Here is a 26,958-nt window from a genome sequence, read left to right on the forward strand (position 1 = left end):
CTCTGGCCCAGGTCTCTTGAAAAAGGCATATATCATACCCCTCGATGAGTTCACCCCATTCGGGTGAATCTGCTTTGTTAGCTAGCCCGGCTACATTCCATGAGAGAATGGATATTACTCCTGGAGCCTCCGATGTATTGGTGGGAGCTAGTGGCAGAGAACATTCACGTAGGGTAGATACGTCTTGTTCACTAGAGAGAGATGTGCCCAATAGGGCCATCTTTAATTTTGGGCAGGGCAGAATAAGAGGGCTATCCTTATCATTCATGTCTGATTTATGAGTTTTGGTTTTAGATGGCTTTAGTATTGTGACTTCGAGCCTACCTGGCCCTTCTGTTAAGTTATAGGCCCCCAATTGATTTTGCGGTGGAGGAGAAATTAAACGACCCTGATGTGGATTTGATATGGTGAGAGCTAATTGACCCATGGGGTGGGTCGGGCAACTTATTGAGACGGGTGCTGAGGCTAGAATGATAGGCGGGTGTGGACGTCAATCCACTTCCTCAAGGCACCCGTATCTGTTAAAAGTCGGTACCCCGTTCCAACCACCATGTGTATCCACCCAGTGATTGGGTGGCCCTCCCCAGGTGCCATTCCTCCCCGGGATCCTACTCCAGTTCCCTCCCAGGTTCGAATAGGAACGGGGAGGATAAAAGTAAGTGAGGGGTCTGGATACTATTGGTGAGTTTGTGCTGTGGTTATTCCAGGAGTGAATGGCATGTGCGGTGTTAGGGTCCTCAAAGGAGACAATCACACAGTCGCCACTAAAGGACTTGCGTGTGGTGCCTACCCATGGGACCCTGCGCACCATAAGGATTTTACTCCTTAGGTGGTTAGGTATTGGCCTATTGACATTAAGCCAGTGGATCACTTTGTTCTTGAGTGAAGCAAAGTCCTCCTGCTGGCTATAAGTCAATTCTGTAACCCCTGTCAATACCACAACATAGGATCTAACTTCAGGGGGAAGGTCAACATAGCCCCTGGGGCGTGTATTGTTAGTGTTGGCTCTCTGAGTTTTGAAGTGATTAAAGTTATGGCCATTATGCCTCGAATTTGACTGATCTATCATGGATAGTGCCAATTGTCCTGCCGTGGCTGATGGGGTTGATGGAAAATTATCAGCCACCGATTGATTGGTGATCATTGATGCCCTGTTAGTTGGGACATGAGTATTTACCTTATGCCTTGGTTTTGGGATCGGTTTGGTCTGTGGGCTAGCAATGGAAGTGACAGCTATAGATGTAATAGCAGAAGGGAGTGAGGTGGCATTAGTAGTTCCCGTAGGCTTAACCTTCACGGGAGCCTGCGGGATAGCAGCAACTGGAATTATAGCATCAGATGGAACTGTGGGAGTAAAAGTTCCATGCGGACAGGTTGGTTTTTTATTCTGCATAGAAATAGTTGCCAAGTTTAAGATGCTTTTTTCGGTTTCTAGAAGTTGAGTTTCAATGTGTGACAGTCTCACTTCCAGGGGGGAGAGCAATTTTTTAAGTGTTTCCCACACAATTGTTAAAAACTCGACATCCTTCCCTTTTATGGTGCAATGCGAGACCCCAGTAGTGTTACTTTCTATTGTGAGGTCATCGTTTTCGTGAATAACTACCGATTGTGAGGGAATGTCTTCTGGACTCATTTCAGAAGAGTGAATAGTAGTGGTCACTGGGATGGAATCTAGGGGAGCCTGAGATAGTGCCTTAGTTAATAGGTGGGCCTTCACTATCTTGGCCTTTTTCCTTGAATATGCCGAAGTATTTTTGCGCTTCCTTTTGTTGTGTGGTCCGTTTTGTGGAGTGAGAGGATTGGCTCCTTTTGGCGGCGTGGATTTGCGGATTGGCGCTGTTGCCGATAAGCCCACCTCGGCCTCCTTCTCCTGCCCGGCAATTTCACCTGATTGGGATTGTGGGGAGTAGATAGATTTTAATGGAGACCCCCCCTGCAATGTAGGTATAAAAGCTGTTTGTGGCTGGTGAATATCTACATGTGTGACAATCAAAGTAGGGGCGGGACCAAGTGGGCGGTCAGGTGTTTTAGCCCAAGCGATAGGCCCTAAGGAAGATTTTTTAGCAGCAGTTAGCTCCTGTGACAATCTTCTTGCAGCGTCTAGTTCAATAGACACCCTGTGCTGCATTTTGGTGATCTCATTATCAATAGCTGTGTGGGTCCTGGTAATAAAATCATCTAGAGTACCGTTTTTCAGTTTAGTCTTGGCCGCTCTGTCTCTGTACTCTCGAGTTGACATGGTGTGTGAACAAGGTAATCAGCGAGGTGGTATCAGTGGGGGGAGAGCGGTAGGACCAAGAGATGTGGCCCAGTCCAGTCTCTACCTGCCTCTAACGGCCTCAAACGGCCCGCTCTTTGCCCGGTCTTCGCCCCGGGCTGCGTCTCGCGCTGCGGGAGACTGTGGCAATGATGTAGAGGGCGTAGTGGGCGGGGGGCGGGCCAGCAGGGAGAGCGGACCGGAAGCTGGCCGTCGGTCTTGCAGGGACTCCTGGATGTTGGAGTCCCCGCACGCTCGCAGCCCCGCTGGTGCCTTTCACCCGGTACCGCCTTGGTTGTCAGACCGTCAGCAGTTCTGCCCTAAGACCCACAGGACGTAGCGGCACACGCGGAGCGGGTGCGGCGAGGTGTGGGCGGGATGAGTAGAGAAAGTGCTGGTGTGCCTCTGTCCTTGAAAAGGGAACCTCCGTGCAAACGAAACAGTAGCCCACAAACAGAAGGTGAGGGACGCTTTTGAAGTCCTCCGTTGGGCGGGGGGCGGGCCAGCAGGGAGAGCGGACCGGAAGCTGGCCGTCGGTCTTGCAGGGACTCCTGGAATGTTGGAGTCCCCGCACGCTCGCAGCCCCGCTGGTGCCTTTCACCCGGTACCGCCTTGGTTGTCAGACCGTCAGCAGTTCTGCCCTAAGACCCACAGGACGAAGCGGCACCCGCGGAGCGGGTGCGGCGAGGTGTGGGCGGGATGAGTAGAGAAAGTGCTGGTGTGCCTCTGTCCTTGAAAAGGGAACCTCCGTGCAAACGAAATTGTCAACCAAGATAGGCTCTTAGAGTGGATGACTTAAGATAGAATGATAAAGCAGCTATCAAAAATAGAAATGATTTTCTGAAGCACGTGGCCTGTGTGGAACTGGTAGATGCGTGCTCTTTATATTGTAGTGCAAAATATTGGGAAATAGTTAACCACCCTGTTTCCTCTAGTAATGATTTGCCAACCACCCATGATCTTATTGCTCCGGACAAATGGATGGTTCATTTTAGAGGTATCTGTGTCCTAGTGACCTCTGAGATGCAGAAGTGGACCTCACTTTTATTCTAAACTTTATTTCCAGTACTGGAAAGTTAGGGAAGTGATTGACAAGCCGAGTTGAAATAAAGCTGCTGGTCCGGATGGGGTCCCATCGGATTTATTTAAATCAGATTCTAATCTGTGTGGGCTCCTTTGCTTAGCATATTTTTAAATGCCCTCGTTAAAATGGGATCTTCTTGGTCGCACTATGTTATTATCCCCATTTTTAAAAAAGGCATCAAGTCGGGTCCGCGGTTTTATAGGCGAATCTCGCTACCCAACTCAACTGTGACGATCTTTGGGAGGGTGATTCTATCTTGACTCCAAGAGTGGATGGAGCAAACTCAGGCACTCTCTGGCATTCAATATACATTCAGCCGGGGGGAAACCCCCCATCGATCAGTCTCTGCTTTTACATTTAATTGTAAATAAATTTACTGCAGCCAGGTCTGGCAGTATTAATTTGCCATTTATGGATCTCTCTTCAGCTTTCAACAATGTGCACAGAAATAAAGTATGACCTCTGATGATTTTGTTGCAGATTGATCCAGACATAGTATTTGGAGGGGTATTTGTAACATGAAAGCTTTAATTTGCCATAAATGGCCGAAAGACTTATTCCTATCCTATATCCAGATGATGTAATCCTTCTTGCAAGAAAGACATTGAGCCTTTTGTGCATACTTGATTCATGTGTGTCTTCATATGACATTGTTTGAGTTATCAACAAACCTGTGAAAGTCTCATGAGATGATTGCCATGAGATGATTGCCAGCCCCACAACCACTAAGACCAGAAAACATACAATTGTGGGGGTGGAAATTCCAAGGGCCTTTTCTTTTCCTTAGCTTGGCATTTTGTCTGACTACAAATGTTCCTGATCTACTTTGATCTCTTCTAAATGTCTCCACTTTACGAGGAGAGTGAGAACACTTTTTAATTTTTCTGCCAGACTTCAAGATATATGAGGCCAAACCTGTATCTCTAATGTTGTATGGCTGTGATTTGTGGGGGTATGCAGATTGTTCATCACTCCGCATTATAGAGAAACTCTTTTTTTAAATGCTTACTTGCTCTCCCACACTTTAGGGAATCTTTTATTTTTCATAAGGAATAAGGACAAAGATACATTGCTGGCATGATTGCCCTTCATCCTTTATTGAAATGTCTCTCGGGCTGGGTTAACCCAGCCCTGAAACTCAGTAGGTTCATTCTGAGGGACTGTTTCTCTTTGGATTATGCCTCTCTTTGACTTATGTAAACAAGACCCCATTGCTTAAGGATGTTAGAGACTGCTTTGGATGTCCATGGGCATCCGGATTGTTTACTTCTCCCAATTCCATTAAAAACCTTAACCGATTTTGAGCAAAGAATAAAGGGAGGATCATGAACTGCAGAAAGGGAGAGTTTGCGCTTATGCTATCCTCAAAACAGCTTTGTATATCCTGCCCTATTTGATTTCTGTAAGTTATAGTTTCCATCAATACCTTTTAATCAGATTTCAGATTGGTTTGATACATCATATTCTGGTGATCACCAAAGGCTGGTCTTTGGTCGAGGACCTTGTCCCTTGCAGTTGTGACAGGTTCTTGTAACAAGACACCCTTCCTTTTATTATTCTTTGTGATATCTATGCTGATTTATGCTGCAAATGTATTATCCCTCTTCTCAAGGGCATGAAGTTCACTATGGGCTCTATTCACAAAGGTACTTGCATGAAGTAAAGTTATGAGCGTGGAGTCTCTGCACTTTTGGTGGAGTCTCTACACTTGGGGAGGAATCTCCACACGCAGGATGGAATCTCCACACTGAGAACTGCAGTGTGGACATTCTGCCCTGAGTATGGAGAATCTGCCATGAGTGTGCAGACTGCGCACTCTTAACTTTACTACATGTAAGTACCTTTGTGAATCTGGCTTTCAGGCGAGACCTGCCCATATTTTTCTACAACTGTTATCTTCTGATGATATTTGTTTTTATATTTTCGGCTTTTTAAAGAGTGTGCTAAAGAAAAGACTGAGCATGGGTATGTAATTGTCTAAGATTTGCCTTTTCTGTTAGGACTGACAGTCATTTAAATAATAATTCCATATTTATAAAGCGCAAACCTATCACCCCCCAAAAAATCTGTGTGCTGGGGGCCCGTCGGGGAGACTAACTGAGCTATTGTCCTGAGTCACATGATGCTGAGCTGAGCTGCCTCCGGATATCAAACCATGAGCCCTGCGCTCTGGAGTCAGCCGCTCTGGCTGCTGCACCACACCTCTCCCTAAATCTTTATTTCAGGTTTTAGCTTTGTTTTTCATAGGGTTTTTAAACAGCCTACCTGTATTTGAGATGTATGACTTTCCAATTTTGTGGTATGTTTAATGTAATTTATTTTCCGAAATAAACATTTATGATGATGATGATGATGAATATAATCTGTGTGTACTCAGTGTAGCTGAAGTGTTGAGGTCTAACAGTGAGGTGCGAAATTAAGCACGTAAAGTGACGTGGCGCGATAATAATCAAGCTTTGAGGTATGGCAGAATTAGCATCAAAGAAAGTGATTTTAACTTAAACTTGAAGAACAAGCAGGTGTATATTCACTGTAGAATTCTTCTGCAGACACTAAACTCTTCTAGCCTCATTAGTGGTGGACCAACAATTGTAGTGAAACCACTCCATTTGTGTGCTTGGCTCCTATTCATGCAGACCAGTAGTGTTTAAATTGTGCCCTCCTCTTGAACGCTCAGTGCTTTGTAAAGGGAATGTGAGCCCCACTGAAAGAAAGACTATCGTCCTTGCACAAAGCATGCAGTTTGTGTTGCTGTAAAACAGGCTTTCATGTGAGCTGTAAAGACACAACAAACGAAAGAGACCTCCCCAGTCCACTTCTTGTTTGTAAGGAAGATAAAGCTGAGTAACAGGGGCATCATGGCCTGCACACCAAAATACCAATGTATCTCATAGGAAGAGCAATGGCACTGCACTGTATTGGTGTGACATGAAAGTGATAATCAGTTGTCACCAGGGATCAGAATATTTAACCTACATAATTGTTTAATAAGCACAATACAGAAAAACTATTCATTCCTGGAGTTATGTTTATTTGAGTCTGTATTTCTTTTATAAACATGTATTGAATAGCAACTTTCATGCCATCAACTTGAACCAGCAAGACATCCAACATGTATTTCATCCCTGGGACTTTGTCAGGACTCAGATTCTGAAGTTTGTCAATGTCATCAGTAAACTACAGAGAAGACCAATGTTTCTATCCTCTCGATGACACACAGTGTCAGGGGCAAAAGGTCCCCAGAGCAGGATCCTGACCTCTCCCCAAACTACCCACCCCACATTACTGGAGTCAGGGTTCTATCCACTGTACATTCTCCTTCTGTCACACTTTCTATTTATGTATCTTGACTCTGTTATAATCCCTCTCATTTTTAACACCACTCTCTGAAACCTACTGAAATGCTATAATGTTGCATTGTTTCTTTCCGTTGACAAAGATTTCCTTTTTAGGTCTCGCTGAGCCAGCGCATGCGCTGCTTTGTGAGACTTTAAGTGTGTGGCTCCATAAAATGCTTCCACGCGCTTTTATGGCGGTCTAGAGCTTGCAGGTAAGCACGCGCTTCCGTGCACAGGCGCCATCTTGCCTGCGATCACTTTCACTGCCGCATCACTTTCACGGCCGCGCGGCCAATGAGCATGCAGGCGGTGAACTTCTTTCTTTTGTTTTGATTCTTGTTGATTGCTTTCCTGGTGTTATCACTTTCTGTTTAGGGCAAAGCACGTTATGGTAATTACATGTAAATATGTTTCTTTTGTTTTTTTCTTTGCATTTTGAGAAACGCTTCATCATGTTGTGCCGATGAAGAGCAAAACACATGCCTCTTTGTTCTTCTTCAAAGACAACTCATAACACTCACCCCGGCCAATTCCCATCATTCGTAAGTTGCTTATTCCCCTAATTGCTTGTTTTATTTAGGTTCAGGCATTTAAACCCAGGAGGGGCCGGGACCTGCTACAAGAGCTGTGTTACCTGCTCATGTTTGTCTGTGTCTGCACCCCTCCCCGCCTCGCGACACGTCCGCTCTTGTTATTATTTACACTTCTCTGTACAAAGGTACAAGATATGTATCTATGCACCTTTATAAGAGAGAGTATGGTAGTTGGTACGGTCCTGTTTTTCGTCTGCATGTCTACTCAAGGTAGTATAAGGGCTGACCCTTGCTCAGCAGTTTCTGGCCCCACTCCGGGGACTTGCCACATACTACACAATCCTTGCAGTAGACTCGCCGCAGTGGTCGTTAGAGAGCATGATGGCTCAAGGGTTTGCTGCTCCGGCAATGGCTTCCTGCTGCTTCCCAGGTCTCTCTTAAATCTGTGCCGAAAGCTGCCTGCTCCTCTCTAGGCTCCAATCTGCAGGGCCACCTGTATAAATGCGAGGCAGACTCAATATCTCTGGTCATCCTGCGCACCGTCTGGATTCGGCGTCCTTCCAGCACCACATACAGGGCAAGTGTGATCTGCTACACCGCGCACAGATAGCCCAGGCTTCTTGTAGGACATGCAACCTTACATTACATAACATCTCGTTGCTGCAATGTTACAGATCCCCTTATTTTTATAGATTGTAAATATTGAATTTGGTGTACAACTTTGAGCTACCTTAATACCTTACGTAAGCTATGTGTTTGCTATTCCTCCAGTGTTTTGAAATGTTTTCTCTTTTACTTAATAAACAATGTTTTATAAACAAGCACTGGCAAAGCCAATATATTAGCACTCACATTATACAGGCAAGGCCTGTTGGAGGTATTGGAGCATTTTACATGAGCACCAGTTATATTACACAAGTTCACACCAATAGACAGAGGAAAAAGCCTTCATGTAGCACCAATGGGCTGTTCATCACAGGTGGCACTTTTGCATCCCCTTCTCTCCCTTTGCCCCATATGCTCCCTGTTTCTTAGGCGGTCCATTTGTGCAGCCTGCTCCCTCTTTTCACTGCTGCCTTCTCTGTCTGACTCCATACATATTTTAAATCACCTCAAAATGCAAATATGTTTAGATACACAATATATATTTCTTTAGCACTTCCTTTAGTTCAAGTAGTGGCTGAGTATGTGAGTTAATGACTTTAATGTCCCTTATGGTCTCCACCTTCTATTCCACTTAAACACACCACTACCTCGCAGTTTCTGACTTGTTAGGTAACAGCTGTCAGATGGCGCATGCTATGTTTTTTCTGTTTTCTTTTTCTCTGCGTTTCCAAAAGCATGCTATTCAACGTGGAAAAAAAGAATTGCCAAAGCCCGTGGGGCCCAAAGGCGAGACCTATTGCCTTTGTCAATGCTTGTTCAGTCTGGTAATCCGCCTGTAAAGATTCAAAGAGAATAAGAAACCATGTACACGCGAATTGGAACTTTAATTAAAGCTTCCACAGCTAAAATAAATGTCCAGTTTCATGGCTATGATGTTAGGCGTGTTCATTTAAAAATTAAAATCTACCATGGAAAGAATGAACTGGTAGTAATCACCCAGGCATATGGACAGTGATGTCTTTTAGATTACACCCTCTTTAAGAGCTCGTTAGCACACCCCAGGCTGATACGTATTAATGATTAGGATCATATTCTATAAAGCCGTAACCCATATCTAATAAGGATCACGCTAATGCCCAGGTATCTCATAGAGAGGGTCGTTGAAATGTTCCATGCCGATAGAGAAAGCGTCTTCAGATTTAATGCCGTCTCAGCGAGCAGAGATACCTTTCACAGTGAGAACATTTGTTAAGTGCATCTTTCGAATGAGTCAAACACTGAAACATTCTCTAAAATATAGTTTGTGGTCTCTCAGATGCTTGAAAATGTGTTTACCTACACCATGTGCAATTTTCAATTGCTAAAAGATAAGAGTTACTCCCATTAGGATAATATTTGCCGCGTTTAAATGATCACATAACTGCAGACAATGCACTTTACAAATGCAAACTGCTCAAATAAACCTGTAAACCTTAAGACAGGATCTGAAGACGCTTTTAGATATTTTGAAAATAAAAAAAAGGCTTTTTGTGATAATCTTATTATAAGTATTTCCACTTCAGTGGAAATAACCAATATTTAACGACAACCGGCTGTACACCATTGTAACGACATGCCAAGGTCAGCAGTGATTTGCCCCTCCCCCCCCACCCTCCCCCCTTCTATTCTCTTCTCCTCTTCACTCTTGGGGCCTACAGATACGACGCTTACCAGCATCTGCAACAAAACAAAACGCAGCCTGTCATCCACGAGAATCCAGCAAGTCATCTGTATGTGCCCCCGCATCACTACTGTACTGTATTTGTATTATATCGGTAAACTTTTCAATAATAAAAAAATCTTGAAATTAAAAATAAATAAATAAATAAATATCACTCAACTTTATAATGCCAACAATCAAACAAAATTATGGAAATATGTCAGAGTTGTCACCAACTTGATGGAGTTTATAGAAAAGTGATGCATTGTTCAAAATGTCCGCGCGTCAGTAACCCAGGCATAGGAAATGCCGCATTGTCTGTGGTATATAAAGTCAAGGCACAAAAAACAGTCTCCAAGCTAAACTACGCCATTGGGGTGCTCAATTTGCAGTTGGGAGTTGCAAGGAGATGAGCAGCACTATCACCCCCTCAACCACAATCCCCCACCATGTAGGCAGTCTAGGGGAAGGGAGCCTGCTTATCGGCAGTGGAGTTTCCTCATTAATCTCAGGGCGGATGAGGCCATCACCATAGTTCAACTGCTGCACCAGATAGTGCCAAGACTACAGCCACCAACGTCCCGGTCCACCAACATCCCTCTGCAGGCTAAGCTCATGGCTGTTCCCCACATGCTGGTATCTAGAACATTCCAGATTACAACAGCCAGAGTGGCCAGAATCTCTCAGCTAGTTTTCTCAGCCTTCGTACCCTCTGTCTTGAATGCCATCATTCACCTAATACCCCATAACCTCCTCTTCCCCAGCACACAACAACTGCAGCTGGACACCAAGCAAGGTTTCTATGCCATCGGTAGTTTTCCCACATATGCTGAGTGCCATGGACTGTGCACTTGTGCAACTGGCTCCCACTGCAGCAGCATCAACTCTCTACAGGAACCAGAAGCACACACAATCAATGTTCAGGCCATTGTGGACCATCGGGACATGTTCACCAATGTGCTTGCCAAATACATCTTCAGGCTCCTCATCATTGAGTGCTTCCAGAATAGGTGATAGGGACTGGCCTACTTGTACGTAAGCAAAACTCAAGTAGCTAAGAGACCCACTAACAGTAAGAAATGCATTACATAATAGTTATCTTTTTGTCTGTCGACACAGATAGGGCCGTATGTAGAGGGGTGTGCCTCATACATGCACCATGCATCATTGTACACGCGTAATGCTAACCCCCAAGTCACATATGTTAAGAGAAGCAAAGCCACTTTGTGTGCCTTTGAGTGGCATAATGGTACAGAGCAATGCATCTCTGGCCAAAATGGAGTATACCATCTCTGTTTGCAAGGGAGGTGTTTCATCGGCATGGTGGGGGTTTCTCCATGCTACGCTAATGGTTCATGTGGCATGTAATGTATCACACCCCGGGAAAACTGTATAATGTGACAAATCAATTGGTTTCCCCAGGTGATGTGTAATGATGAAAAATAAATATAGTCCTCCAAGTCACTACGACTCCCTAAGTGTGCTGCATCCTGTGGCAATCATACATAGACGATCAGGCCTCTGAGGGTGCCCCCTATGCAGGAATGTGCACTCTCGTGCACAAACACAATCCTGCATACCATGCAGGCTCCCTACATTCTGTTGTGCAAGTGTGTCTGTTTTCCTGCTAGGCAGCACATTTTATGCGAGTGTAGACTCAAAGTTCTGGAATGCGTTGTATGTCCTAAATACCATGCACTACTGGCCTTTCTCAATAACTTAACGAAGTGCAGAAAGGTGTCTTACTGCACTGCACACTGCCACTCTCCAAAATATCTGTGTCCTTGCGTCATGTGCACATAGTGGGAACAATGCTATGCAACATGTAGACAATGATGTGCCACATTGACATGCGCTTACTAATTGACAATGTCATTAACAACACAATATCACTGATTTGCAATGTGTCAGTTCACTCTGTGTGGATGGATGGAACTAAATCAACTGCACTGGCTAACAAGTCTTAACTTGAATCATGTGGCATGACAGACAAGTCAATTATGAGTACAAAGGCAACACCACAGAAAAGTTTGAGGTGTCTCCTCAATGGTGTACCAACTCTTTGTATCCCTCACAAGTCAACAAGGTCAGTGGGGTGAGAACAAGTATTGAGGAAATCAGCAAGTGTGTTACACATGGCAGTATACTTGTATGTTGACCAAAGTTACAGGAGCAACACAGGAAGAAGTACGTAGAAATGCAATGTTTGGCATGCCATTTCAGTGTAGGGTTCAGACAAGTCTATATCTTAAACCTGGATCACATTGCAACACCAATAGTACAAAAACACTTATCTTCTAGCAAATCTGACTGTCTCCAAATACACGTATGCAGATAGAAGCATTGACAGATGTCAGCAATGTGATGGTTAACCTGTTATGTGTAGTCAGTAGGCCAAGTAAAAAGTATTTGAATCCATCAATGTGAAACTCAGAAAGTCATACACAATGCTGCCGAACATGTCATACATCAGTCATCAACATAGAAAAAAATCCAACCTGGACAAGGCACCACAGTGTACTCAGGATGCGAATCTCAAAAAATCACTTGTCATAGGAATGAGGACATATTCTAGGTATACAACTACACAAACCCCTACAAGTTATAGTCCTACACATACTTGTGAAAAACTAATTTATTGTGTCTTCTTTTGTAGTACACAGCTCCTTGTAACAACATCAGTGTGTCCCACATGAACATGGCCCACATTGCAATACATGTGTGTTAAGCAAAGTACACCATGACAACTTTTGTGACAAAAACAATTGTTGAAGGCTGTGCCACCCAAATAATTTATCTACATCACCGCTATGTTTGCAAGCACATTGCACAGTTTGAGCTGTATTCAATGGGACACTTTTAAATGTTGAATCTTGACTAGGCCTGTGTGGTGAACTCGGGTCTGTTCGCGGAGTTTGAAAAGTTTTCCGCACTCTGCGAAGGACTCGGAGTTCCAAAAACTCTGCTCCCCGTAGCAGAGTTTTTTCTGTGCTCACCAATTTCAAGTTAGTGAGTGCGAGTGAGGGAAATCCCCATCCCGTGAGATCTCTCAATGCCGGCAGTCAGATTTCTCAACACAGGCAGGCGCAGTTAGTTGCGACCGCTTACATTGAGAAACCTTCCGGCCACATTGAGAAATCTGCTGCTCAGGTAGCAAATCTACTGGAGCGGCAAGAAAATAAGCTGTACCCTCTTGTGCGGTGCATGGTACCAATTGAGCTGATTTTACAGTGCAGGACAATAACCCAGCGCTGAAAATCAACGTGAACGGCATGGCCATCTGCACTTTGACGCTTGTTAAACTCTGCGTAGCGTGGCAGATTTATTTCGTCCCCTCACTAAGTTCCGAATAGTGGCAGCCTGCGAACTCTGCCCAGACCTACTCTTGGCCTGTGCGGGTGTTGAAATGGCCTCCTATGGTCAATGCAGGCACACTTGCCCCAGGAGTCAAGGTTACAGTTCCTTGCAGGAATGGATAAGACTGTAATGTTGCATATTATTGAGAACCTATATATGCAGTTAGCCCCAGTCCTCCAATTACATATGCTGCTGTTCACAGCAGACCCATTAAATAGGAGTAAAGATGAGCGGTTACCCTCAAAATCCATGCAACATAACTCCAGTGAAGGTAGCAGTCACTTATTCTTCACAGGTTTGCCTTTCAGTACATGGACATTTTTGGAATTGATGTGCATGACTACCCACATGCAAAGGTCAAAACAACCTCTTTCTGGAGCAGAGTTATGATATGCAGGGAACAGACATACATACATATATACTGTGGTACTCGGGATTCATCACACTTGTCTCGGCTTCGGAGGCTGGAATCGTGATAATCAAACCATCAGTGAACAGATTTAGTTAAAACATTTTACAAGGTGCATTGTGCATGTGCAACCCATCCTCTGTCCAACATAAAGCCCAGAGAGCAGATGCCATGGTGCAAGTTGTCTACTGTAGTGCGCTAATTGAATCTGTTTGAAAATCACAGGATTTATCTGGGCCCAACAACACATCCATAATATCTGTCCAGTAAATAGGTACACAGGATGCCGCATACACCGTAGACTGGCTGAACCAGCCAGTCTCTGTGCCTCCCTGAGTGTGGATTGCATCCATAATCAAACCAATGTCAGCAATGCAGACTCATTGTATGAATGTTGATATGGTACATGATGGTGTATACAACAGCATATTTCATAGCCATAGCAATGCAACGTCATTGAGTGAAAAGATGCCTTCTATGCAGATATCTATGTTCACCCAAGCATACTACAAACAACAAAATCTACAAATTGTTTGACATGTCTCTACACATCCCAACATGTATGTTTTCCTCATCTAAACATCTTGACTATCAATATGTCAGCACACAGAAAACATAAGCACATAAAGCGGCGCTCTTTTGACAATGACAATCAACACCAGAAGGTATTAAGCATGTTAGGTGAGAAAAGAGGAGCAAGGTAAGTTAAACTCAAGCTGTGTTCACCTCCATTACATACATCAATACAGTGTATTCCAGACAATAGGCCAGTTGCATGAGTCAAAACCCACGCATTTACCCATTTGCGTGTTGCATAGCCAATGCAGCTTTGCTTGTAATCCACTAATCAGGGGCGGCCTTAGGCATGTGCAGGCTGTGCACCTGCACAGGGCCACCAAACCCCAGGGGCCACCACGCCAATATATATCCTTAATATAATCAATCAATCAATCAATCATGCCATTTGTATAGCGCACTACTCACCCGGGAGGGTCTCAAGGCGCTGAGGATAATAATCCTCAGAGGATGGATACATATTTGCGTGGCAGCCCCTGGCAGGGATTTGGCGGCCTCCGGCTCTGTTCCACTTCCAAACACCTTCACCCCCCCTCTTCAATGGCCTCCGCGCTCTGCCCCGCCCGGACCCCCGCTGCCGGGGCCCCCTATCTACGCTTCTTGCCCAGGGCCACCATGAGCCTAGAGCCGCCCCTGCGCAAATCGACACCAACGCATTGAAAAACACAATGGGGTCAAAGCGTTGTGAGTCATGCACGCTTTGGCTATTTCTATATCGATGAATCAGAAACAATGATGTATTTGTGAAAAACTGTCAAGTTACAGGCAGGAAATTAGGCATTGGGCATGGCAGGCTGCAAACTAGGTAGCCTGAATTTACTTTTGTTTTCACTTAATCTCTGTAAGTCTGTGCTCGATGGAGGAGGTTGCATGAGCGTGTCTGTTTGAGAGTTGTATGTTTTGTCCAGATTTTGTCACTGTCCTATATTGTCTTTTGTCATTGTATTGTATTTTTAGTTTAATTGTACTGTAGGGAGTTTCTCTTTGTTTGTGGAATATTTGTTTGGTAGGTATAATGTTTAGTGGATTTAGATTTTCTTAATAGTTTTTGTGGTGAATTATTTGGGGTGTGCAATATCTCTGGGGGAAGAAGGAATTCTAGCGTGCCACAGCTGGGTGTGGTCATATGGTTTATTTAACATTACCTGCCATGGATGCTTGAGGCTGGTGGCAGGATTAGCTTAGGCTACCCTGCAAAGGATAAGCATGACTGAGAATATATTCAAAGTGCCGATCACAACACACTAGTTGAAGCACTGATGGGCAGACATTATCTCTAGGGAGGCTGAGGTCATTGACTTCCTGGGGCTGGAGATTGGTGGACCTCTCAGTATGTGTGCTATGCCTACATATGGCGTTAAATCATTATTTGGGATGTTACAGTTAAACATGATTTGTACTTCATTTGTATTTTCCAACATTATGGGGACGTTAAAAAGTTATACCTACATAAAAATATATGCGAGATGAAGTAAACTAACGTAACCTACGTCCTCAACAATGTTGGTTTGCGGTAGGCCATCAAAGCAAGCAGGCTTGCTGTGCTGACCAACACCAAAGTGTTAGGATAGGAATGCACCATATTCATCCAAGATGGTGTATTCCTGCCTGCTCCCCCTGCGCTTGTGCCATTTTGACATACTAGCCTAAACGCAGGCCCACTTGCATTATGGTTGTAAGAATGATTTGTATGTAGGAATGTACAACTTCCTGCACAAAATGGACTGCTGTGACCGTTTCTCTATTAATGTGTGTTTCAGAATGTGGCTCACATGCAAACAAGAGACACAAGGAGAACTCAGAAAATGCCTGCTCTTTGTGCCACCCCTTGGAAGCCATAACGTCTTTACACAGCCCCAAGACCCCAAGTCTAAGAATTCTGGTTATGCATCATTATTATTAGGTGTTTGTTAGATTCATCCTCCATAAAGCTCATGGAAGCCATCCCTAGCGCTAAGTACTGTTACACTGCAGTTCGAGCTGCATTGCCTTACAACATATGTATGAGGCCATTCTAAGCCAACCAAACTGACTTTGCGTCACCAAATGTATATGTGATTTACACATGTGCTGGAGCATATCAAAAAGTAAGCAGAGGTGGTACTAGGGGCTGATCATCTTGGTCCTAGGGACTCCTAGGGTAAATCATATCACCAATATGTCATGGTACACTGGACTCTACCATTATATTGCCAAGCATTACTCATTCTGTCTCATCCTGGACGCATGTCATAATGTGTAACCGTGAAGTCCAGCATGCCCCTTGTTCTGGGTTGCAAATGGACTGTAGTAATGAGCTTGCTGTAATGCCATATGTGTGTATATGCGGGTGTACTCTTCATAAATACTGTGGCTTCATAGTAGTAAATAATCATTTTAACATGTGAAAGTGCAGTATTCTGAAAACTATGTCATCTTTCATGTCTTCTAGGTGGACATCTTCAATTTTCAGGGAAATGGTTCAATTTTTCCGAGACCCCAATGCTACCAGTATGTGTAAATAGTATATCGCTGTACAAATATGATATCTGGGTAAGATCTAGGTTGAACGGATCAATTGTGATGTGTGGTGGGTGGTGAACAACAATGATCTGTCATCTGTGAATCAGTACAGAACCTGTCCAAAGTGTCCTTAGGACTACTCATGGACAATGATCATGTTTCAAACTTTTAGGTCTATGTAAGCAGGCTCACAGGAAGAACATATCTCTGCAGATGAAGTAGTGCCTTTTTCATGGGAATTTGGCTTAAGGCAGTACAACCAGTCACCTTGCGGCGCTGCCCTACGCCAAAATGAAAGGTCAGGAATGCACCGTATTAATGCAATGGAGTGCATTCCTATCCTTTCCCCCTGCGCTTGTGCTGTTTTGCCTCCAAGCACCAACCCATGCACCCTTGCAACATGGTGCAAGGGGGCCTGTGTTGTTTGTATTTACTTTTGATGGAAGGGGCACCTTCCTGCACTTAAACAATCCTAAGAGGCGTTTTACTCTTTGTAGGAGAGTAGGGTCTGCAATCCTATGATCACCCAGATTTTTGCTTTTTGCTGCACTGGTTTACGACTGTCCCTGGCTGTGGGCCTGCTAATCAGACCCACAGCCTAGCTGTTCTCTCTATCCAAATTGTACTCAAGTACTGAATTGGCACTGGGCCCTCTCCAAGTCCCTGTACCCAGGGCTGAGGTGTACCCAGAAGTCTCCCAGGGGCTGAAGCATGTATTATGCCACCCCTGGGCTGACTAACTAAACTGACACAACTGGCTGCACGACAGCTGGGGCAAGGTGGTGTACTCACCCTTTGCTTTAGATATAGTATACCTATATCTAACCCTAAAATGGACACACCGATCTCCTATCAGTCACTCCTATGGCAGGCCTTAACAATCCTGAAGGCAGAGTGCTTGGAATCGTGTGAGATGGTGCTCTGGCATGAGCTGAGCCTGTCTGCGGCTTTCGGGATCCATCCCTTAGCCGTTTCCATGATATCGCATACCATATACTCTTAAGTGCATTATAATCCTCGCGGTTATATGCCAACTCTGGTATCGCTTTATTAAAACATGTCGAGTAAGGTGTCATACGAATTGGAATACTAACCCCTCGCCAATTCTGGCGACGGGGTTAGCATTCCACCCTTCTAGAGGGACACGACATGTATGTAACCCCTAACCCCGGTTAAAGTCAAACAGAGCCTCAGCTCCACAAAATGGATGCTGCCACCGAGACACAAGTCTGCCCTCCTGCTGCTGGGAGTCCTCCCAGAGCAGGAGATAAGGACAAAGGGTTTCCTGCCAGGGGCGGTGCCAGCACCGTCCCAGACAGGGTTTTGTGTATTGTAGGTAGGCAGGGCTTTAGAGGAAGGTGACTGCACGTGGCACCCCGGTGCTCACTGTGCATAGGCTGGCTGGAACCAGTTCCAGGGTCACTCCAGACCCTGTGCTGGGGAAAAGCCCGCCAAGGAAGTGGGTGTAACCACCCCCCTCCTAGTCCCACCCCTAGGGCAGGACTTAGTCGCGTGCCAGCCCCTTTTTACAGGATAAAGGTAGGAACTGGCCCCCTTCCAAATCAGATCATCTTTGAATCCTGAAACTACTTTCCACGAAAGGAACTCAAGACTTCTTCCCAAGATTTCTCCCTCGTGACTAAGGAGTAGTCACCCTGCATCCGCAGGCACCATCTTAAGAACACTGCGGTCTGCTGCAAGTCTCTCCTCCGGATCAAGACTGCCCAGCTCGACGAGAACCGGCTTCCCTGGCACCTCTGACCTCTACCTACATCATCAGTCACGCTGAGATTCGTGGGTGTGACGAGACCTCGAGGGACCGGCCATCTTCAAGACTGCACGACTTCTGCACAGCAAGCCCGCCGAGTAATTTCCTGGTGAGTGCTTTGGGGTCCGAGAAGCCCCGACCCTGAGCAGCTCCAGCACCGAAGTGCAGCCTCCCAGCATCTCCACGATCTGTGTGGGGCCCTTCTGCTTTTTGCTGCTCACCGCGTTGTTTGGCTACTAGCCCGCTGGCTTGTGGCCTTCCGAACGACGCCCGACGACATCACTGCTGCTAATCTGGTTGCTCCAGACTGGCCCTTGCTCCCTTCCAGAAGAGGAGCACTCCGGACCCTCCTGGTCCACTCAAGACGCCATTTTGAGTCCACCGCGTGGGCTTGAATTAGCCAAGGCTTGTTGCCCAATCCTGGGTAACTTCGACGCCGACAGCTTCATCCATCGTGGGACAGCTCGCCTCTCCATCCTGGTCGCCGACAACGCCTCCTGGTCCGTGAGATCTGCAGAGCCAGCGTCGCCCACTCACCTAGTCGAGGTGACTTCGCCCGGTGCCATCCTGGTGCCCACTTAATCACTGGCTAGTGATTCAAGAACTTGGTCCCCTCTGCTTTCAGGTTTTCTTCTTCCTTGATCCAGGCTTGGATCCATCGAACTTTTCTTCACTGGTCGCCTGCCAGCAACTTCCTTCTTCCAGGCTCCTGGTCCGGCAACGAGATTCCCGACGTCTTTTCAGACCTATGCAGCTGCAGCCCCTGGGCTAGGTAACTTCGGCACTTCGGTGTCCCAGCATAGCCTCACTATCCTAGGGTCAGGATCCACTGTCGTTTTCTTCCTACCAGGTCGGGTTCGCCCGTGAACACTAACTTTGCCTTTACTAGCTTCCATAGACTTTGTCCCGCATCCCGCGTGAGAGTGCACACTCTGCACCCGAGTCCCCTAGGTCTCCTAGAAGTAATCTAACGATTCTATAGTCAAGTCCTAGCGATTCCAAAGCCTATTAGTACTGTACTTACCTGCTAGTAATTTCGCATTCCACTTTTAAAGTATATGGTTTTTCGTGCCCCTCGGGCATTTGTGTATAACGTGCTAACTTAAGTATTTTCATAAGAGTTTCGTGGTGTGCTTAGCACCCTGTCCTCATAAAGAGTACAGGGTTGTTGTGATTCTAATAAATACATTGTTTATTTTCATAACACTTGTGTGGTGTCCTTTCACTGGGTGTTCAAGGGGTAATGTGATGGTAAAACAGCTGGCTTAACACGCCCTCTAGAGTCTTAGCCTTAGACTGCTCGTATCCATGCTACTAGGATAGCTGGTCTATAAGGTTGACTTACAACCAATCATCAATAAGGGTTGTTTGGACTGATATATAGTGATCACTAGAATAGTGAACACTGCACATCAGGCCAACTTCTCACATTGGTGGCAGCGGTGGGATTTGAGCTTGCTGTTGTTTTACCACACATATCCTAAGAATATCTTGTGAAAGATCACATAAGTACTAAAGGTACATATAACTTAGCTTAGAATACTCTGAGTTCTACTGAACCAGCTGTTGTAGCTCCTAGGGCCTAGCACACCCTAAACTACAACTCTAGCAAGGGATCAGTAGGCAAACATATAGTGTAGGTAAGTGCACCACTTACACCTCACTAGAAAAGCATGTCTACCCAGGGAGATTCTACTGAGACTCCCCTGGTCAGTGTTGACCCTCCACAGGTCACTTCAAGATATGCAGCTCTCAGTTTCCAGGAGATGAGACAGATCTGTGTCTCCAGAAAACTGAAGCAGGGGTCTAACCCCACCATTCCCTTTCTGATAGGTCTCTTAGAGACATATGATGCCAGAAAGCTTTCTCAGTTACATGAGAACATGCCAGCCTTAGAGGGAACCACTGGGGATCCAGACCTCCCCAACACTGCTACTGCAGTTGAGGAGGAGGAGGATCAGGAGGAACTCTCTGGGGATGAGGTAGACAAAGGTCTTGAGGTAGTCAGAAGGCTAACCAGGGCCAACTTAGACTTACTTGGGCTAGGATCTGGGGGACCCCCAGTACTAACCCGAAGTGGGCCTAACCTTGGAGTTAGGAGAGATAGATCTCTTTCTAGGGACTCCAATAGATCTCTGCACTCTAATGCCTCTTCTCAGGGGAGAAGGAATCCTCCACAGAGGAGATTTACTTCCCCTCAGAGAAGGGAGCATGAAGCTAGGATGAGACAAGCTGAACTGAGGATTGAAAGGGAAGAACTTGCCCTGGCCAAAGAGAAGCTTGCCTTTGCTAGAGAGCAGCAGATGAGTGGGATAGTTCCCACTGGTGGCAGCAATCTCCCAAGAGATAGAGAGAAGGGTTTAGATACTAAACACCTGACTAAAATAGTGCCCCCCTTTAAGCAAGGGGATGATATCCAGAAATGGATGGCTGCTCTGGAGAGGGCCTGCACTGTGCAGTGCATTCCCCAGAGTCAGTGGGCAGCTATACTGTGGCTCTCCTTTGATGGTAAAGGTAGAGATAAGCTCCTCACTACAAGAGTAGAGGATGCTAACAATTACCAGGTCCTGAAGAATACACTGGTTGATGGGTTTGGTTTAACCACTGAGCAGTACAGGTTGCTGTTCAGAGACACCCAGAAAACTCAGTCTCAGGACTGGTCTGACTTTGTGGATTGTGCCACTAAGGCTTTGGAGGGCTGGTTGCTGGGTAGCAAGGTTACAGATTACACAGGATTGTATAATCTAATGATGAGAGAACAAATTTTAAACAATTGTCAGAACCAGTTGCTGCACCAGCACCTTGTTGATTCAGATCTGACCTCTCCCCAAGAATTGGGAAAGAAGGCAGACAAATGGGTCAGGACAAGGATCAAGCAGAACCAGAACCAGAACCAGGGTGGTCAGAAGAAAGCAGACCAGAAGGGTAATGTTAAGAATGAGCAAAATGACCAGAAGTCTTCACCAGGTCCCCAACAAACCAAAGAGGGTGGGGGTCAGGCTTCCCAGAAGAAGAAGACTCAAGAAGGCCAGTCAAAAAGGTGGTGCCAGTACTGCAAAAGTAAATCTCACTGGTTTAGTGAGTGCACCAAAAGAGGAGGACAAACTCCTGCCACTACAGCCCCTAAGGCAACTGCACCCCCTAGTACAGTCAGTAGTGGTAGTGTACCTCCCAAGGCATTAGTTGGGTTAACCTTGGGTACTGAGGGGTCTGACAACCTAGTTGGCACACTCACTCAGGCTGTCCTTGTCTGTACAGGGGATGTGGATATGTCCCCTGAGATAAGTCCCAATACTTTGGGCAAATACAGGCAGACACCTTTGATAAATGGCAAAATGGCTCAGGCCTATAGGGACACTTGTGCCAGTGTCACCATGGTGACACCTAACTTTGTGGACCCTGGACAGATCATGCCAGGTACTGATTTCCTGGTGACCAATGCCAGCAATGTCACTACTAGTCATAGTGTGGCAATTGTGGCTTTCTCCTGGGGTGGAGTGAAGGGACAAAAGAAAGTTGTAGTCAGTTCAGACCTCCCAGTTGATTGTTTGTTGGGCAATGATTTGGAGTCATCACAATGGTCAGAAGTGGAGCAGAGGACTCACATGGAGATGTTAGGCTTGCCAGCGCATGTGCTTGCTGTGACTAGGTCACAGGCCAGAAAATGCCCCACTGAACAGGTGCTGGATCCTGAAATTATGGACCAGACACCTCCCAAGAAGAAGAGCAGTAAGGGTAAGGCTTTGCCTTCCCCCTTGCCCCAGGTTGAGGATCAAGTCTCTGAGGAGGCTGATCTGGAAGAGCTGAGGGAAACTGAGCCTAAAGAGCTTGAACTTGATCAAGTTGAGTTTCTGGGCTCAGGGGGACCCTCCAGAGCAGACCTGGGGAAGGAACAGTTGAGCTGCCCTTCCCTTGAACCCCTCAGACAGCAGGCTGCTGCTGAGGCTGCAGGGAATGCCACAGGTGCCCACAGGGTATACTGGGAAGATGGACTCCTGTACTCTGAGTCAAGAGACCCCAAGCCTGGTGCAACCAGGAGGCTGGTCATCCCCTTGTCTCTGAGAGGTTTCCTTCTCACCTTGGCCCATGAGATTCCCCTTGCAGGTCACTTAGGTCAGACAAAGACTTGGGACAGGCTTGTCTCACACTTTCACTGGCCCCATATGAATGAGAATACCAAGGAGTTTTGTCGCTCCTGTGTCACTTGCCAAGCCTGTGGTAAGTCAGGTGGCACAACAAAGGCCCCCCTCATACCACTACCTGTGGTGGGGGTTCCCTTTGAAAGAGTGGGGATTGACATTGTTGGTCCAATGGAACCCCAGACAGCATCAGGGCACAAGTTTATACTGGTGGTAGTGGATCATGCCACCAGGTATCCTGAAGCTATTCCACTTAGGACCACTACAGCACCTGTAGTGGCAAGGGCCCTAGTTGGAGTGTTCTCCAGAGTGGGCTTCCCTAAGGAGGTTGTTTCTGACAGAGGTACAAACTTCATGTCAGGATATCTGACTGCAATGTGGAAGGAGTGTGGTGTGAACTACAAGTTCACCACACCCTACCACCCACAATGCAATGGGCTTGTTGAGAGGTTCAACAGGACCCTCAAAGGGATGATTCATGGGCTACCTGAAACTCTTAGGAGAAGATGGGATGTCCTGATCCCCTGCCTCTTGTTTGCTTACAGAGAGGTCCCACAGAAGGGGGTTGGCTGCAGCCCTTTTGAGCTTCTGTATGGGCATCCTGTAAGAGGACCCCTGTGTTTGGTGAAGGAAGGATGGGAGAGACCTCTCAAAAAGCCTGCAACCAACATAGTGGACTATGTACTTGGTCTCCGCTCCAGGATGGCTGAGTATATGGAAAAGGCATCTAAAAACCTTGAGGCCAGCCAAGAACTTCAAAAAGCTTGGCATGACCAAAAGGCTGTTCTGACTGTGTACCAGCCAGGACAGAAGGTGTGGGTGCTGGAGCCAGTGGCCCCAGCAGCTCTGAAAGACAAATGGTCTGGGCCCCACACCATCATTGAGCAAAAGGGAGAGGTTACCTACTTGGTGGACCTTGGAACTCCCAGGAGCCCTCTCAGAGTGCTCCATGTTAACAGGCTCAAGGCATATGTTGACAGGAAGGACATGAGCTTGCTCATGGCCACAGATGAGGGACAGGAGGAAGAGAGTGACCCTCTCCCAGACCTGCTCACTCAGAATCCTGATGATGGATCAGTTGATGGTGTTGTCTTTTGTGGCAGCCTCACTGAACATCAGCAACAGGATTGCAGGCAAGTCCTGCAATCCTTCAGACATATGTTCTCTCTGACACCCAGCCAAACTGATTGGTGTACCCATGATGTTGACACTGGAGACAGTCTGCCTGTCAAGAGTAAAATCTACAGACAGCCTGATCATGTTAGAGACTGCATCAAAACTGAAGTGCAGAAAATGTTGGAGCTGGGAGTCATTGAGCCCTCAGATAGCCCTTGGGCTAGCCCAGTAGTTCTAGTGCCAAAGCCTCACACCCAGGGTGGTAAGAAAGAGATGAGGTTTTGCGTAGACTACAGAGGCCTCAATGCAGTCACTAAGACTGATGCCCACCCAATACCAAGAGCAGATGAACTTATAGATAAATTGGCTTCTGCCAACTTCTTAAGTACATTTGATTTGACAGCTGGGTATTGGCAAATCAGGTTAGCTGGGGAGGCCAAACCCAAGACAGCATTTTCTACCCCTGGAGGGCATTATCAATTCGTGGTAATGCCCTTTGGACTGAAAAATGCACCTGCCACCTTCCAAAGGTTGGTGAATCAAGTCCTCACTGGGCTGGATGACTTCTGTGCAGCATATCTAGACGATATTGCTGTCTTTAGCTCCACCTGGGAGGATCACCTGGTCCACCTGAGGAAAGTGTTAGAGGCCCTGCAAAAGGCAGGCCTCACTATCAAGGCCACAAAGTGCCAGATAGGGCAGACACAGGTTGTATACCTGGGCCACCTTGTAGGTGGAGGCCAGGTTCAGCCACTGGAGAGTAAGATACAGGCCATCAAGGACTGGACTCCTCCAATCACCCAGACTCAGGTTCGAGCTTTCTTGGGCCTGACTGGGTACTATAGGAAGTTTGTCAAAAATTATGGGTCCATAGTGACCCCTCTTAATGACCTGACAAGCAAAAAGATGCCAAAGAAAGTTCAGTGGACAGCAAGCTGTCAGAAAGCATTCAATGACCTAAAGCAGGCCATGTGCACAGCACCTATCCTAAAGAGTCCAGATTACTCCAAGCCATTCATTGTCCAAACAGATGCTTCTGAGTTGGGTGTGGGGGCTGTTCTGTCTCAACTGAATTTTGATGGAAATGATCAGCCTATTGCTTTCATTAGTAGGAGGTTGACACCCAGAGAGAAAAATTGGTCAGCTATTGAGAGGGAGGCCTTTGCTGTGGTCTGGGCCCTGAAGAAGCTGAGGGCCTACTTGTTTGGCACTCACTTCACCATTCAGACAGACCATAAGCCCCTCTTGTGGCTAAATCAGATGAAGGGTGAAAACCCCAAACTGCTTAGGTGGTCCATTTCCCTACAGGGGATGGATTTTACAGTGGAGCATAGACCTGGTACTGATCACAGCAATGCTGATGGGCTCTCCAGGTATTTCCACTTAGAGCAAGAAGACTCACCTGGTCAAGGTTAGTTTATTGTCCCAAAGTTTTGGGGGGGGTCATGTAGGAGAGTAGGGTCTGCAATCCTATGATCACCCAGATTTTTGCTTTTTGCTGCACTGGTTTACGACTTTCCCTGGCTGTGGGCCTGCTAATCAGACCCACAGCCTAGCTGTTCTCTCTATCCAAATTGTACTCAAGTACTGAATTGGCACTGGGCCCTCTCCAAGTCCCTGTACCCAGGGCTGAGGTGTACCCAGAAGTCTCCCAGGGGCTGAAGCATGTATTATGCCACCCCTGGGCTGACTAACTAAACTGACACAACTGGCTGCACGACAGCTGAGGCAAGGTGGTGTACTCACCCTTTGCTTTAGATATAGTATACCTATATCTAACCCTAAAATGGACACACCGATCTCCTATCAGTCACTCCTATGGCAGGCCTTAACAATCCTGAAGGCAGAGTGCTTGGAATCGTGTGAGATGGTGCTCTGGCATGAGCTGAGCCTGTCTGCGGCTTTCGGGATCCATCCCTTAGCCGTTTCCATGATATCGCATACCATATACTCTTAAGTGCATTATAATCCTCGCGGTTATATGCCAACTCTGGTATCGCTTTATCAAAACATGTCGAGTAAGGTGTCATACGAATTGGAATACTAACCCCTCGCCAATTCTGGCGACGGGGTTAGCATTCCACCCTTCTAGAGGGACACGACATGTATGTAACCCCTAACCCCGGTTAAAGTCAAACAGAGCCTCAGCTCCACAAAATGGATGCTGCCACCGAGACACAAGTCTGCCCTCCTGCTGCTGGGAGTCCTCCCAGAGCAGGAGATAAGGACAAAGGGTTTCCTGCCAGGGGCGGTGCCAGCACCGTCCCAGACAGGGTTTTGTGTATTGTAGGTAGGCAGGGCTTTAGAGGAAGGTGACTGCACGTGGCACCCCGGTGCTCACTGTGCATAGGCTGGCTGGAACCAGTTCCAGGGTCACTCCAGACCCTGTGCTGGGGAAAAGCCCACCAAGGAAGTGGGTGTAACCACCCCCCTCCTAGTCCCACCCCTAGGGCAGGACTTAGTCGCGTGCCAGCCCCTTTTTACAGGATAAAGGTAGGAACTGGCCCCCTTCCAAATCAGATCATCTTTGAATCCTGAAACTACTTTCCACGAAAGGAACTCAAGACTTCTTCCTAAGATTTCTCCCTTGTGACTAAGGAGTAGTCACCCTGCATCCGCAGGCACCATCTTAAGAACACTGCGGTCTGCTGCAAGTCTCTCCTCCGGATCAAGACTGCCCAGCTCGACGAGAACCGGCTTCCCTGGCACCTCTGACCTCTACCTACATCATCAGTCATGCTGAGATTCGTGGGTGTGACGAGACCTCGAGGGACCGGCCATCTTCAAGACTGCACGACTTCTGCACAGCAAGCCCGCCGAGTAATTTCCTGGTGAGTGCTTTGGGGTCCGAGAAGCCCCGACCCTGAGCAGCTCCAGCACCGAAGTGCAGCCTCCCAGCATCTCCACGATCTGCGTGGGGCCCTTCTGCTTTTTGCTGCTCACCGCGTTGTTTGGCTACTAGCCCGCTGGCTTGTGGCCTTCCGAACGACACCCGACGACATCACTGCTGCTAATCTGGTTGCTCCAGACTGGCCCTTGCTCCCTTCCAGAAGAGGAGCACTCCGGACCCTCCTGGTCCACTCAAGACGCCATTTTGAGTCCACCGCGTGGGCTTGAATTAGCCAAGGCTTGTTGCCCAATCCTGGGTAACTTCGACGCCGACAGCTTCATCCATCGTGGGACAGCTCGCCTCTCCATCCTGGTCGCCGACAACGCCTCCTGGTCCGTGAGATCTGCAGAGCCAGCGTCGCCCACTCACCTAGTCGAGGTGACTTCGCCCGGTGCCATCCTGGTGCCCACTTAATCACTGGCTAGTGATTCAAGAACTTGGTCCCCTCTGCTTTCAGGTTTTCTTCTTCCTTGATCCAGGCTTGGATCCATCGAACTTTTCTTCACTGGTCGCCTGCCAGCAACTTCCTTCTTCCAGGCTCCTGGTCCGGCAACGAGATTCCCGACGTCTTTTCAGACCTATGCAGCTGCAGCCCCTGGGCTAGGTAACTTCGGCACTTCGGTGTCCCAGCATAGCCTCACTATCCTAGGGTCAGGATCCACTGTCGTTTTCTTCCTACCAGGT

The sequence above is a fragment of the Lissotriton helveticus genome, chromosome 6, assembly GCF_964261635.1.
Source record: "Lissotriton helveticus chromosome 6, aLisHel1.1, whole genome shotgun sequence".
NCBI lineage: Eukaryota > Metazoa > Chordata > Amphibia > Caudata > Salamandridae > Lissotriton > Lissotriton helveticus.